This window comes from Podarcis gaigeae (assembly GCF_964106915.1).
Source record: "Podarcis gaigeae genome assembly, chromosome: Z".
NCBI lineage: Eukaryota > Metazoa > Chordata > Lepidosauria > Squamata > Lacertidae > Podarcis > Podarcis gaigeae.
The window spans coordinates 38073153-38085742 of record NC_139691.1 but is presented as its reverse complement, the minus strand read 5'-3'; the positions used below and the strand labels follow the sequence as shown (position 1 = coordinate 38085742).

Here is a 12590-nt window from a genome sequence, read left to right as displayed (position 1 = left end):
CCCACAGGCAGCCTAAAATCAGATCAGATTCCTTCACACCATCTAGAATACTATGCTAGATGGTGTGAAGGAATCTGATCTGATTTTAGGCTGCCTCCTATGTTACTAGCACTTTCTGAATTCAGAGCATGTGCTCTATCACAGATCTACAATGGTGCCCCTCCAAACGCATTTTCAAACACTCTGCAAACAGAAAGCAAGCACATCAAGAGGAAAGCTTGGGGTTCATCCTTCCACAGATTGAAATCCCCTCTATAATCTCCAATTCATGTACATGTAGACCAGGCCAGCTGCATTCATCCAGCAATAGGCATGCATGTCTGAACCAACAGTCTGTGACTGCATCTGTTTTTTATCGGTGACACAAACCATTGTTATTGCTTTGTGCTGCATGTCCGACTTGGATGAAGGTAAGCAAATTCCAGTGCCTTTATTTGACAAAGAAGTTATATTTTACTTCTCCAGGATTATTTAATGCTCTTCTGTCTGGTAAAGAAATATGGTATCTGTATTGCAGATCAAAGGGCAGCTCATCTGTTTGTTCCGTTCAATAGCTTGCTCTGAACTGCCCTTTTGGATACTTGGTTCTGCTCAGCAAGAATACATTTGCTACAGCAGTTGCATGCAGAATAGCCATACTGTATATGCTTTAAAATTCACACTGCAGCAGTCATTACAGTTTTAAGCTGCTAGTTAAGACACACCTCTTTTGGTGGTTATTTGAAGGAGGAGAGACATAAGAAGAGCCTGCTGAATCAGGCCAATGGGCAATTCCAGTCCATCAAACTTTTCTCATAGCAAATAGTCTTATGCCTATGGGACGCCTGGCAGCAGAACCAGAGCTCAACAGTGAACTCCCCATTTGTGATTCCCAGCAACTGGTATTCATAGGCATACTGCCTCTTAGCTGACTTGTTTAGTTGCTCCTGCTATTTGTCATTGCTATTTAGTGATTTGTTGTGACTAGTTGTGTGTCTTCATTGATTTTATGCATTCTTTGGGGTGGTATGTATAGGAGTTAAATAGATAGCAGCTAAATAAATAAATTGGGGACGCAGGTGGCGCTGTGGGTAAAACCTCAGTGCCTAGGACTTGCTGATCGTAAGGTCGGCGGTTCGAATCCCCGCAGCGGGATGAGCTCCCACCGTTTGGTCCCAGCTCCTGCCCACCTAGCAGTTCAAAAACACCCCTAAGTGCAAGTAGATAAATAGGGACTGCTTTATAGAGGGAAGGTAAACGGCGTTTCCGTGTGCGATGCTGGTGCTGGCTCGCCAGTGCAGCTTCGTCACGCTGGCCACGTGACCTGGAAGTGTCTTCAGACAGCACCGGCTCCCAGCCTCTAGAGCGAGATGAGCGTACAACCCTAGAGTCGGTCACGACTGGCCCGTACGGGCAGGGGTACCTAAATAAATAAATATCTCCATGTCTTGCTTACAGAGTTCCCAGCACTATGTGTATGGCAATTGTTGGCATATTGTTGGACTAGGTGGTTCATGGAATCTTCTCCATAAAACCTAATTTTTAATTTCAGAAAGATGCAAACGACACCTTGCTGCTATTTGCAACTAGAGAGTAAACAACAAAAAAGTTCTATTTTTGCACTATGTAGTTGTGTAAACCTTAAAATATCTGAAATCCTTTTAATGTTTCCTTCTCTCTCCCTTCTGAAATGTATGTGTTGACAGGTAAATATACTAGCAGCAATAACAGCAACAAAACCCTGTAAAAGTGACTGACAGCCAACACAATCCAAAATCAGATAAAAGCTGTCTTTTTGATTTTGCTTTCCCCCATTCTTTTGATAGGTTGGAAACTTATGAGGACGTCAAAGGATAAATCTCTCCCCCCCCCCCACCAATAAGTTACTTTCTTTAAGGAACAAAAATATTTGGAGTGTATTTCACGGAGGACCTGTCGAAATAATAGCTTTGTGATGTGAATTCAGAACATAAAAGACTTCTATTAGCAATCAGCTAGAGACAAGAGATAAACCAATCTTTGCCGGATACAGTTTTGTTATCAGACCTATTTGTTATACTCCCTAAGACTGCTCCAAATCCATAACATTTACATAAAATTTACATCTGGCACTAGCATGGTATTCAAAGAGATCTTTGTGATTTTCATCTTAGCGGGATTCACAGTTCAGAAATACACACTATTGATTGATTTGCAGTCTCCAGATTACAGTTTTGTGTTTCCTAAAGGGACAGACATCCTAATCTTTCACCTTTCAAACAGGAGTTGGAGGAAATGATGGCACTGCAGTGTGCTAATACTGAGGTGCTTTGGGAATGACCGCTCCCCACATCAGATTGGGGCACTTTTTGCATGGTCGCGCACAGCCCCCTCAACCCCAGTGCAACTCCTGGTAGTTCAGGCTGCCTTCATCCTCCCCAGGCTGGATACCTGGAAGTCTCCACCTACCTCAGCCAATTGCCCAATGCCGCCTAGGGAGGCATTGCCAGGGGATTGACCAGGTAGGGGAGGGGCCGTTCTACCACACAACAGGTGAATCTTACCTGCAAAGCTGCAGTCGGCTTCAGAGCTTCTCCCACCCTCCCCTCCCTCAGTTAAGCCTTCTATTGCAGGTTAACCTCTTCTCCACAAGTAGGCAGGTGCTGCTATGTCAGGGTCGCTGTTGAAGGGGTGGAAAGGAATTTTCTTGCATTGGCAGGTTTTGCCTTTCCCGTAGCAAAACATCACAACTTGGGCGGTTTCAGGCCTTGGGCGGAATCCTTTAGTCTACCTTCCTATGGGGGGGGGCTGAAGCGGTGACCCACGCCCCCCTTACAGCGGTGATACCAGAGTTCCCCGTTAAAGGGGTCTTGAGGGAAGGCGTTGGCCATACGCCAAGAGGTTGTCATTGCTCTCCCCTCCAATGGCGGCAAAACAGGGGGGGGGCGGGCTCTCTGCTTGAACATATGTTCTCCAGAGCCAGCCCAATCCCCACACATTCTGGGTAACCCTGAAGTCTCCCAGATCCCCGTCTGGGGACTGGGAAGTATAAATGCCCAATGCCTGAGCCAAGGTCTCCCTACATCTGAAACTTAATAAAGTTGTGGCCAATTTTAATCCCATAGCACATTGTCTTGAGTCGTTATTCCACTCGGGGGTCACCTGGGGTTAGGGGGAGTCCGCCTGTCCATGCAATAGAGCCCCTCCTGCTGATGCTCTTCCAACAGAGCTTGCAAGCAAAACCAACATAAAAACACTGTGGCGAAGTGTGTTGTTGTCTGCAGCCTCTCTTACAGGACATTCCATTCTATCCCTGCCCCCAAGAGTCACAGATGCTCAGCACTCATAGGACAGATTTTGCTTTCTGCCCACAACCCCAACTTCTCTGATGTCACAAGGAAAGCCAACTTAAAGAAGGAGTGGACAAAACATATCTCACCTGAAAGATGAAGAATGTTGGGATTGAGAACCTGGGTATGGGTGCAGAAAGACAGTCATGCCAATTACATTGTCAGATGAGCAGAGAAAAGATAGATTGATAGATTGAAATAATATTTTCTCTGGTCTTTAGCTTAGCCCTATTCCCACCACAAAAACAGTTTGACTTACAAAATGCTATGGGAAAAGCAACAACATTCCCTGCCATCAGCCTTGTAACATAAAATACATGGCATGAAAGGAAAATGAGTTGGAGGAAGGAGGAAATAAATCTCAGGTACCAGTTCTTAATTGCAAGTCCTTCTGCTGGCCAAGTGAGATAGAATCATTACAAAGAGATAAGGAGACATTGCCAGTCTATTAACAGCACTAACAGACTGACCCCTCCTCTCCTCTCTTCCTTTTTGGTCAGCGGTGTAGCTAGCCCCTTGGGCACCTAGGGTGGTGTGTGTGCCCTGCATGCACACACTGTGCCTGGGGGCAGGGTGAGCCACCTGGGGGCAGCATGGGGCAGCGTGCACTGCCAGAATCCCAGCACCCAAGCCGCCGGGTTCTGCTCGGGTGCGCTGCAGGCCCTCAGCTGGAGGGCGGCTGAGGGGGAGGCGGTGGGCAGAGGCCAGCCCTTTGCTGCTTTTTCGGGTGGCATGGTGCCTGCAGGTGCCCGAGCCGCCATGTCACTCCCAAGAGACACACCATGGCTCAGGTGTGCTGTGGGCCCAGTGCCACTCATGGGGCCAGTGCATGACAGTTGTGTCCTTCTCAGCTGCCCTCTGGCAGCTGTGGGGGAGATGCAGCAGCCCAGCACCCTGTGAGTCCAACCCCAGACCACGCTGCTTTGGGACTTGGGTGGCACCTTGGGCTCCAGCATGCCGTCCCCAAGGTAAGTGCCTTGCAGCACACCCCACCCTCCCCCCACGCCCTAGCTATGCAACAGTTTTTGGCTTTAGGCTCATGGAATGACTGCTGCCAGGAAAAGGCCTATTTGCCTATTGAATTGAGCTATGAAACCAAGTTGAAACATTCTTATGACTGTTAGGGATGCCAGAAAATTCCAAAGAAAATGGAAATAGAAGCAGAAATTGCTGTTCTGAGCTTTTTTATCCCATGCATTGAGTAGAAATCAATCCAACAAATGCCAAATGGTATTCACCATTGTTGTTTTTAGCCTGCAAATGATACATATTTGTTTATTCTCTTATCCCCCTTTCGGTTGTGCTTCCTTTGCATTGAAATGAATGGTGTGGAAATAATTATGTCATTTTGTTCAATTCACAACTTTTTTGGGGGGAGGGGGGGTTCATTGGAACTTTCTCACATCCCCAGCCCACAACAACATTTCAACTTTGTTCCAAAGCTAAATTACATAGCTAAATTGCAGTGGAACAGAAACAGTGCTGAGTGTGATAAAGACAGTTTGGAACAGAAATTGCTGTTTTCTCAAATTCTTCTGTCTGAAGACCTTGTGAGATTAAGCTATGCATGAAAAGAAAATCAATAAGGTTACTTGTTTATCACTTTCCAGAGAATAAGCCTTTGTTTAATGAAAATTATTTACTTCAATTTCAGTGATGCTGGAGGTAGATTTCTCAGATACAGTTGAGGAAGGGAAGTATTTAAAGATGATAAAGGTTGGTTTCATATGCACATTTTATGTATTTTAATATATCAATATCTATAAATGAAGCTCTTAGTTGGGTTGCATCATTTACAGGAGTAAGGTCTATTCAGTAAGTATGTTAATTGCCTTGCTAACTTAGCAGGTATATGCAGGTATATGCAGGAAAAGGAACAGGCTGGCACAAATGGGAAATGCCCTGAGACACTTTTCTGGTAAATTGTGATTCCCAAGGCATGCACACAGGGCTTGTGGGACTCTGTTAGGGGCTTACAGGCCACTGTTGGGCTAACCTATATCATTCACTCAAAGCTTGTTGAAGTCTTTTCTTGCACATTGGTTCCTCAAGTAGGTAATAAATTGTATTCATTACAGTAGCCCTAGTTTACAACCCATATTTGATGTCTTCCCTCTTTATTCTTGTCTCTTTACCGAACTGTTTGCAATTTATTTTATGGACAGCCATTGTTGCAGGGTGGGGGAGCAGGTTATCTGAAAGGCCTGATGAAACTATGATAGATCAAAGATAGATGGATGGATGGATGGATGGATAGATGATAGATAGATAGATAGATAGATAGATAGATAGATAGATAGATGATAGATAGATGATAGATATAGATAGATAGATGATAGATGATAGATGATAGATAGATAGATAGATAGATAGATAGATAGATAGATAGATGATAGATAGATAGATAGATATAGATAGATAGACAGATAGATAGACAGACAGACAGACAGATAGATAGAAGATAGATGATAGATAGAAGAAGATAGATGATAGATAGATGATGATAGATAGATGATAGATATAGATAGATAGATAGATAGATAGATAGATAGATAGATAGATGATAGATGATAGATAGATTTGACTGCTTTGACCTATTGCTACAAGAAGCACACACAAATACACAGACAGACAAAATGTGGGATGTCTACATCACCAACTGCCTTCATTAAAGTAGCTTTAATTTGTCCTGACCGTGTTGTTAGTGCCTAATTAGCAGTATCTTATTCTCCAAATAGATACAAATGAAAGACACTTTGATTGAAGCTAGAAAGGGCTTAACCAATCTTTACTCAAGTGTGAAGCGAGCAGTTCTCCATAATAGAAAAGGAGAAGGGGGGGGAGGGAGGGAGAGGGAGCACTCAGCCCATTGGTTTTTACAGCTCTGCTCTAGCATTTGTTTTTGACATTTGAGTGACTCTCTTGTAAAGAGCTGGGCATGCATCATTAAACATGGCCCTTAATAAATCTCCCAAGCATCTCAACCCAAAGTAAATGACAAAAGGCCTGAACCTTTGACAAGGGCTTTGAGCACTCAGACTTAAAATAAAAGACTGATCACCGGGACATTCTGTGCAGGGACGTGACATCCACAAGACATAACCAGTATAATTGGTGACAGTCACAGCCCTCTGAATTTGGTGTTCTGAGGGCCGGTATTTTGGTATGATTTCTCAGGTGCACCCTCAGTCATATTAAGGTTTGGAAGTTACTTGCTGAGTGGCATTACCATATCACCTTTGCACAGACTTGCCAGGGCAGAAACAGAAGTTAAGAAACAGTTATGAAAATAATAGAAAGTGAATTATGTTTTAGAAGCCTGCTTGCCCAAAAATGTATAAAACTCAAAACTGAAGACAAACACCAGTATATTAGGAGAATTTGCACACTGATAACACCTCACACTCAGGAAGATTTCATACATTAATGGAACATATGCCGTAAAATGATGGGTCAGCTGCATCTCACTTGGAACATATTTCTGAATGTGGTGGGATTGTAAGAAGATACAGGATTTCTGGAATATAGTTTTCCCCTCATAACTAGAAAGAAGACTGAAGACAACATTGGGGAAAGGCTGTTTTTATTAAAATATATTGAATCAGAGGATCTGACAATTAGCCAAATGCTCAAGTGTGGGCAGGAGAATCAATTATTACATCCGCTCCTCCCCCCCCCCCACCCTGGCCAGGTGAACCATCACCTAATTTGCATCTCATTCAAGGATTGTGAGAAGTGTCTCCATCCTTGCTAAGTGAGCCTTCGGTAAAGGGATGCAGGTGGCGCTGTGTTCTAAACCACTGAGTCTCTTCGGCATGCCAATCATAAGGTCAGCGGTTCGATTCCCTGCAACGGGGTGAGCTCCCATTGCTCTGTCCCAGCTCCTGCCAACCTAGCAATTCGAAAGCGTACCAGCGCAAGTAGATAAATAGGTACCGCTGCAATGGGAAGGTACCAGCGTTTCCATGCACTCTGGCTTCCGTCACTGTGTTCTGTTGCGCCAGAAGCAATTTAGTCATGCTGGCCACATGACCCAGAAAGCTGTCTGTGGACAAACACCAGCTCCCTCGGCCTGAAAGCGAGGTGAGCGCCACAACCCCATAGTTACCTTTGACTTAACTGTCCAGGGGTCCTTTACCTTTTACCTGTTTACCTGGGTAAGGGAATCCCAAGCTGTGTATCCATGGGTCCCTGCCCAGTGCTCACAATTGTGTGAAGGCCAGGCCTCAAGGACACCTTCCCCAAGTATCTTGAGAAATTAATTTTCCCAAGGGCTATTGCAAGGTCAGTGGCTTTATCCCATAAGGATAAAAAGGCTACAAAACACAGAGAAAGCAGAGAGAGAGAGAGAGAGAGAGAGAGAGAGAGAGAGAGCTCATTAGAGAAGATTTCCTCCTTCTCTCTGCTCCCTATTTTTAAGCTTTTCCATCCAGGTAAGTGGGGTTTCATGGGCTAAGGGGCAAGAAGGTGTAGGTGGATGGGAAGGCAGGGCAATCAAAATGAGTGGATGAAAGGAATTCTTTGCCAGCTCAGATTTAAATAGGAACATAGGAAGCAGCCTTATACCCAAGTCAGAGCCTCGTCCATCTAGCTTAGTATTGTCTACACTGCTTAGCAACAGATATTAAGGGTTTCAGACAGGTGATATGCCCAGCCTTACATGAGCAAAAGTGCTACAAAAGTCATGCATAGCCAAAACACAGTGCAGGGCTGTTTGAAAGTCCTGTTGCAAACTGGGACACACTGCCACCCCTTGACAGTCCTAGGTCACATCACATGGACAATCCAGGGCAGTCTCAGACAACTCCAGACAACTCTGCTGAAGCTCCAGTCCACCACAATCCACCCAGTCCTTTTCAGGATACAGCCAAACCCAGTATTTTCATTCTTATGCACTGGAGGGTGAACTATAATATATATAACCCTGCCAATTTTGGTTAAAATCATTGCATTTTTGAAAGATTCAGTTTGTCATCTTGATTCAAAACACAATCCAATTGTATCCAAACATTGGGACAAAGCTCCTCTTAAATTTCATGGGCCATAATGCAAAGCTTGTTTACTATCCTACTTCATATAAAATCAAATCCAGTGATCCAAAGTCAACCCACAGGAGCAACCCAAAACATGTGACTGCCCAATATCCAAATATCAAAACACAAGGAAGTCCAAACCACAATACACACTAGAGGGTTAATGTTATTTGAGCACTCTCTACTAGAAACTATAAGCTTTTAACCACCTCTGGGCCATCTGTAGAGTTTGGTCCTCACAAGTAGCCACATACTTCTGAGGAGTCGTTCTTCAGGCAGGCAGCTGACTGGATCTACGCCTTTAGGTGTTGGTTCCTCCCAAAACTTGGTAGTGGTTCAACCTCTGCCTCCAATGCAGTGTAGGGATGCCTTGTGTCTTGTGGAGAAAGTTGGGCTGCTGTGACCCATGAAGGCCCCAGATTCCCCCGGTTTACCTCTCTGTTTTGCTTCTCTGTAACATTTGCTTTCAGAAATGCCCGATCCTCCTGTGATTAGAATTCCTCCAGCAGGGGATGGCAGTTATAATAGGTGTCCAAAATCAGTGCAGTTGTGATAGGCTATGTCCATCATCTTGGTCCAAAGGGGCATCTCATGGTATCTAAACATAGACCAAAACTTGCAACTGAATCACAGGGGCCATCATGCCACATTTGGTATTGATATCTTTAAAAGGTGCCCAAATCAGATGGTTTGGTCCACCATCTTGATTCAGAATGGTGTCCAATGATATTCAAGGATTCAAAATGGTGTCCAGTGTGGTATTCAAGTATAGATAGAAACTGCACCCTCCATCTCCGGAATCATTGTGCCAATATTGGCAACAGTATCTTCAGATGTTTCTGGATGCATGGATAATGGATAGGCAGGCAGACAATTCTGCGCTCTCTCTCACTCTCACTCTCTCTCACACACATTATTATTATTGTTATTAGTAGTAGTAGTAGTATTAATTAAATTTCTATACTGCACTTCATCCGACGATCTCAGGGTGGTTTACAATATAAAAATACACAATGTAGTAACAAACAAAAACAATGCTCCCCCAGTTTAAAAGGCAATAGATTGCTTAATTAACCAAAGGCCTGGAATAACAGGTATGTTTTTGCCTGGCACCTAAAGATATGTAATGTTGAAAAGAGGCAACTGTCTAGAAGCAACCAATGTCACATGAAAGTCACTTGCCTATCCTTAAAGCAAAAGCACCTTGGGGGGAACCTGTCTTAATAGCAATAAATTGATGTTTGTGACTATTCTGTGAAACCTTATCATAAAAAAATCCAAATATGAAGAGGGATAATACATACTTTATCAGATTTAGCTGACAAATGGATTTTGTTCTAACCCAGCATCACATATGCCTTGGCTAATTTGGTGCAGCTGTCATAATCGTGGGCTTTTTTTTTTTACACAAAAAAATTAGAACTCATTCTTTCGCTGATTGTCAGCTCTATTTCTCTTGCAAGCCAAATATAAAAATAATTTCATTAAAATGAATCTGTGACATTTCATTACCCCAAAACTGTTGCTGAAGAGGCTAATAATCATTTATATTAATTGGTGCATATTTCAAATTGTGGCAGACAATTAATCCAAATTCTGATCTCAGCGAAACATCTGTAGCTGTGGAGTCTGTTGTGGGACTGCAAGCACACTTTTGCTGATGGAATAATGAGATGCATGCCTATAATTATGATTTCCATGAGACAGTTTACGCTGTTCTGTTTTGAGTGATGGCCTCAGCAGTGCAAAGGTGAGGCATGATGAGCTATCAGTAGTACTCTGAACACTTCTGTGCAAGGTTGATTCTGGAGACAGAGCTCAGGTGTTGTTTCAGTAGCAGTCTGTAGTCCCACTCAAATGTTTCTTATGTGTAGGGAAATTCAGCTTTGACTACAGAATAGGGCTGCACTTTTAGCTCTGTCACCAACATTAGAATTGCCTTCCGAGACAACTGCATATTGCATACAGTTCTCTGAAGAGAAATCCTGATGCATATGTTAACACATATGCACCCATATGTCCATCTATAGTTCATAAGTATCTTGTTTTAGCAAGAGACTAGGAAAAACCTACAAGAATAGCATCAACAAAATAATACAGATCATCCATCCACAACAAAAGCCAACATCCATGATGTAAGAGACAGAAGATACCAGAGACACTAACAAACTTAAATCTAGCTTGATTTCAGGTTAAACCTCTGAATCACCACAACAATTTTCAGAGATTTTAGCTAATTCTTTTGCTGTTTTTTCTTTGCAACCAGTACATAGAGGGTCACTCCCTGTGTTACAAAGTTATTATTATCAGGCAGGAGACTTTGGGCTCAATAACTTCCTGCTCCTTCAAGTTGTCTTTTCCAGACTGCATTTCCCATTGTCTAGTGAGTACAGGGAATGGATATCTAAGCTGCCATTGGGTGGGAGCAGTAGAATGATAATTGTTTGCAAAGAAATCCCAATGTACAAGCAGCTACACAGGTGTAGGGGCTCCAAGTGACTATGACACCTGAACATTAGGATGTCCTGGTCACACGAAACTGCTTTACAGGAATAGGTGGTCACATATAGAGATTTCTCTACAGACAACCACATGCAACACATAATTGTTGCAGAAAGCATTTGCACATGAGGCTAAAAGTGCATCCCCACACCACAGTTACCATGGAAATGTCCTACACATCACATGTGGATAGGGCTATTCTCAGGCTAAGCCTTAAATAGGAACTGCAGTTCTGTCTGAAAAGCAAGTCATGCCTTCTGTTAGAAGAGTCTCTTCATTTGCTGGGGCATAGCCACCTTTAGCAATTTTTGATTCTGACAGAGCAGGGGAGAATGCAGTTCTGCTAGGACTTCTGAGTTGGAACTCTCAGAGTCAGAGTCAGAGTCAGAGGCAGGTAATGTGGAATGATAGGCTCCTGTCAGACAAGTGCCTTTGAGGCTGGCTCTGGGACCCCCACTCCAAATTCCCAACTCATCCCCTGAACTAGGAGATCATGATGTAGTCCTTGAAATGCACAGTGAGGGTGACCAAATGCCCTTCGTTAGAGCTGAAATGTCATCAGCCTGGCCAAATGTAAATGCAACCCAAAAGTGGCCTTGGGTTGCTGTCACAATCAGAGAAAGGGTAGAGGAAGGAATTGTGTTGTGCTCCTAGGAGCGAAGTTGGGATGCTCAGCAATGTTATAGGAACCTGGGAAACTGCTTTACAGTGTGTTCTACCATTGGGTTTATCTAGCTCAGTGGTGTCTACCTTGAATATGCCAGTGTGTGAATTTGTTTTATGTGTGAAGATAATTGCACGCTGATCAACACACAGTCTTTGCCGTAAGGGTCTATTCCAATGGCATGAGTATCACTACAGTAGTTTTTTAATCTGCTGCAGCCTTCATCCACCTTCACAGTCGTTGTAACATAATGCGTGTAATTTTCCACCTGTTCTGCCATTGAGGATTTATTGGATCATTCTTTGTCTAACTTCTCCCCCGTGACCTTACCTCCTTGGGTGTCTCTACTGGGAGTACAAGACTCCCGATGGCTTCGCTCATAATGATCATAGGAACATGCAAGCCCAGTCACCACAACAAGGTGATGATCCAGCGAGTGAGTGTGTACCCTGAATGGTGGTAGTGAATGGTGGCTCTCTAGGATTTCAGACAATGAGTCTCTCTCAGCCCTACCTCAGCGAATTGAATCTGGGGCCTTCTGCATGCAAGGCAGATGCTCTACTAATGAGCTATGTCCTCCGCCCACCACCAGCCAAACTGGTTTGGCAACCTTTCAGAGATTCTGAAGCTGCATCCTGCAGTGAGGGGATGAACTAGATGATTCTGAATTTTCAGAGCCTATCACTGATCATGGAAACTGCTCCCTTACGGCAAGTGAGGCACTATCCCACAAGCTCAGTCTGCAGCCAGCTGCCAGCTGCCTACCTCCTTACTTATAATAATAATATAATAATAATTTTTATTTATATCCCGCCCTCCCCAGCCAAGTCCAAGCTCAGGGCGGCTAACAAGCAATAATAAAAACAAGTTGAATGAATACAACTTAAAAACAAGATTAAAATACAACAATTAAAATATTGAAACATTAAAATATTAAAATGCAGCCTCATCACAGGAGGAGAAAGGAACAAGAAAAAAGAAAGAGGGGGAGGGAATCAAATTGGCTCCAAGCCAAAGATCAGGCAGAACAACTCTGTCTAACAGGCCCTGTGGAAAGAAATCAGATCCTGCACGGCCCTGGTC

The 12590-nt window shown here is 43.6% G+C and overlaps 1 long non-coding RNA gene across 1 annotated transcript in view; it reads right to left on the bottom strand.

Annotated features, from left to right (window-relative positions):
• Positions 1-1650: 1650 nt before the first annotated feature.
• The window catches only part of LOC310837046, a 48486-nt gene continuing 37546 nt past the window's right edge, over positions 1651-12590 (bottom strand). Inside the window, exon 3 of the long non-coding RNA XR_014560371.1 lies at positions 1651-1661. This is a non-coding gene — a long non-coding RNA (uncharacterized lncRNA). The remainder of the gene's footprint in view (positions 1662-12590) is intronic.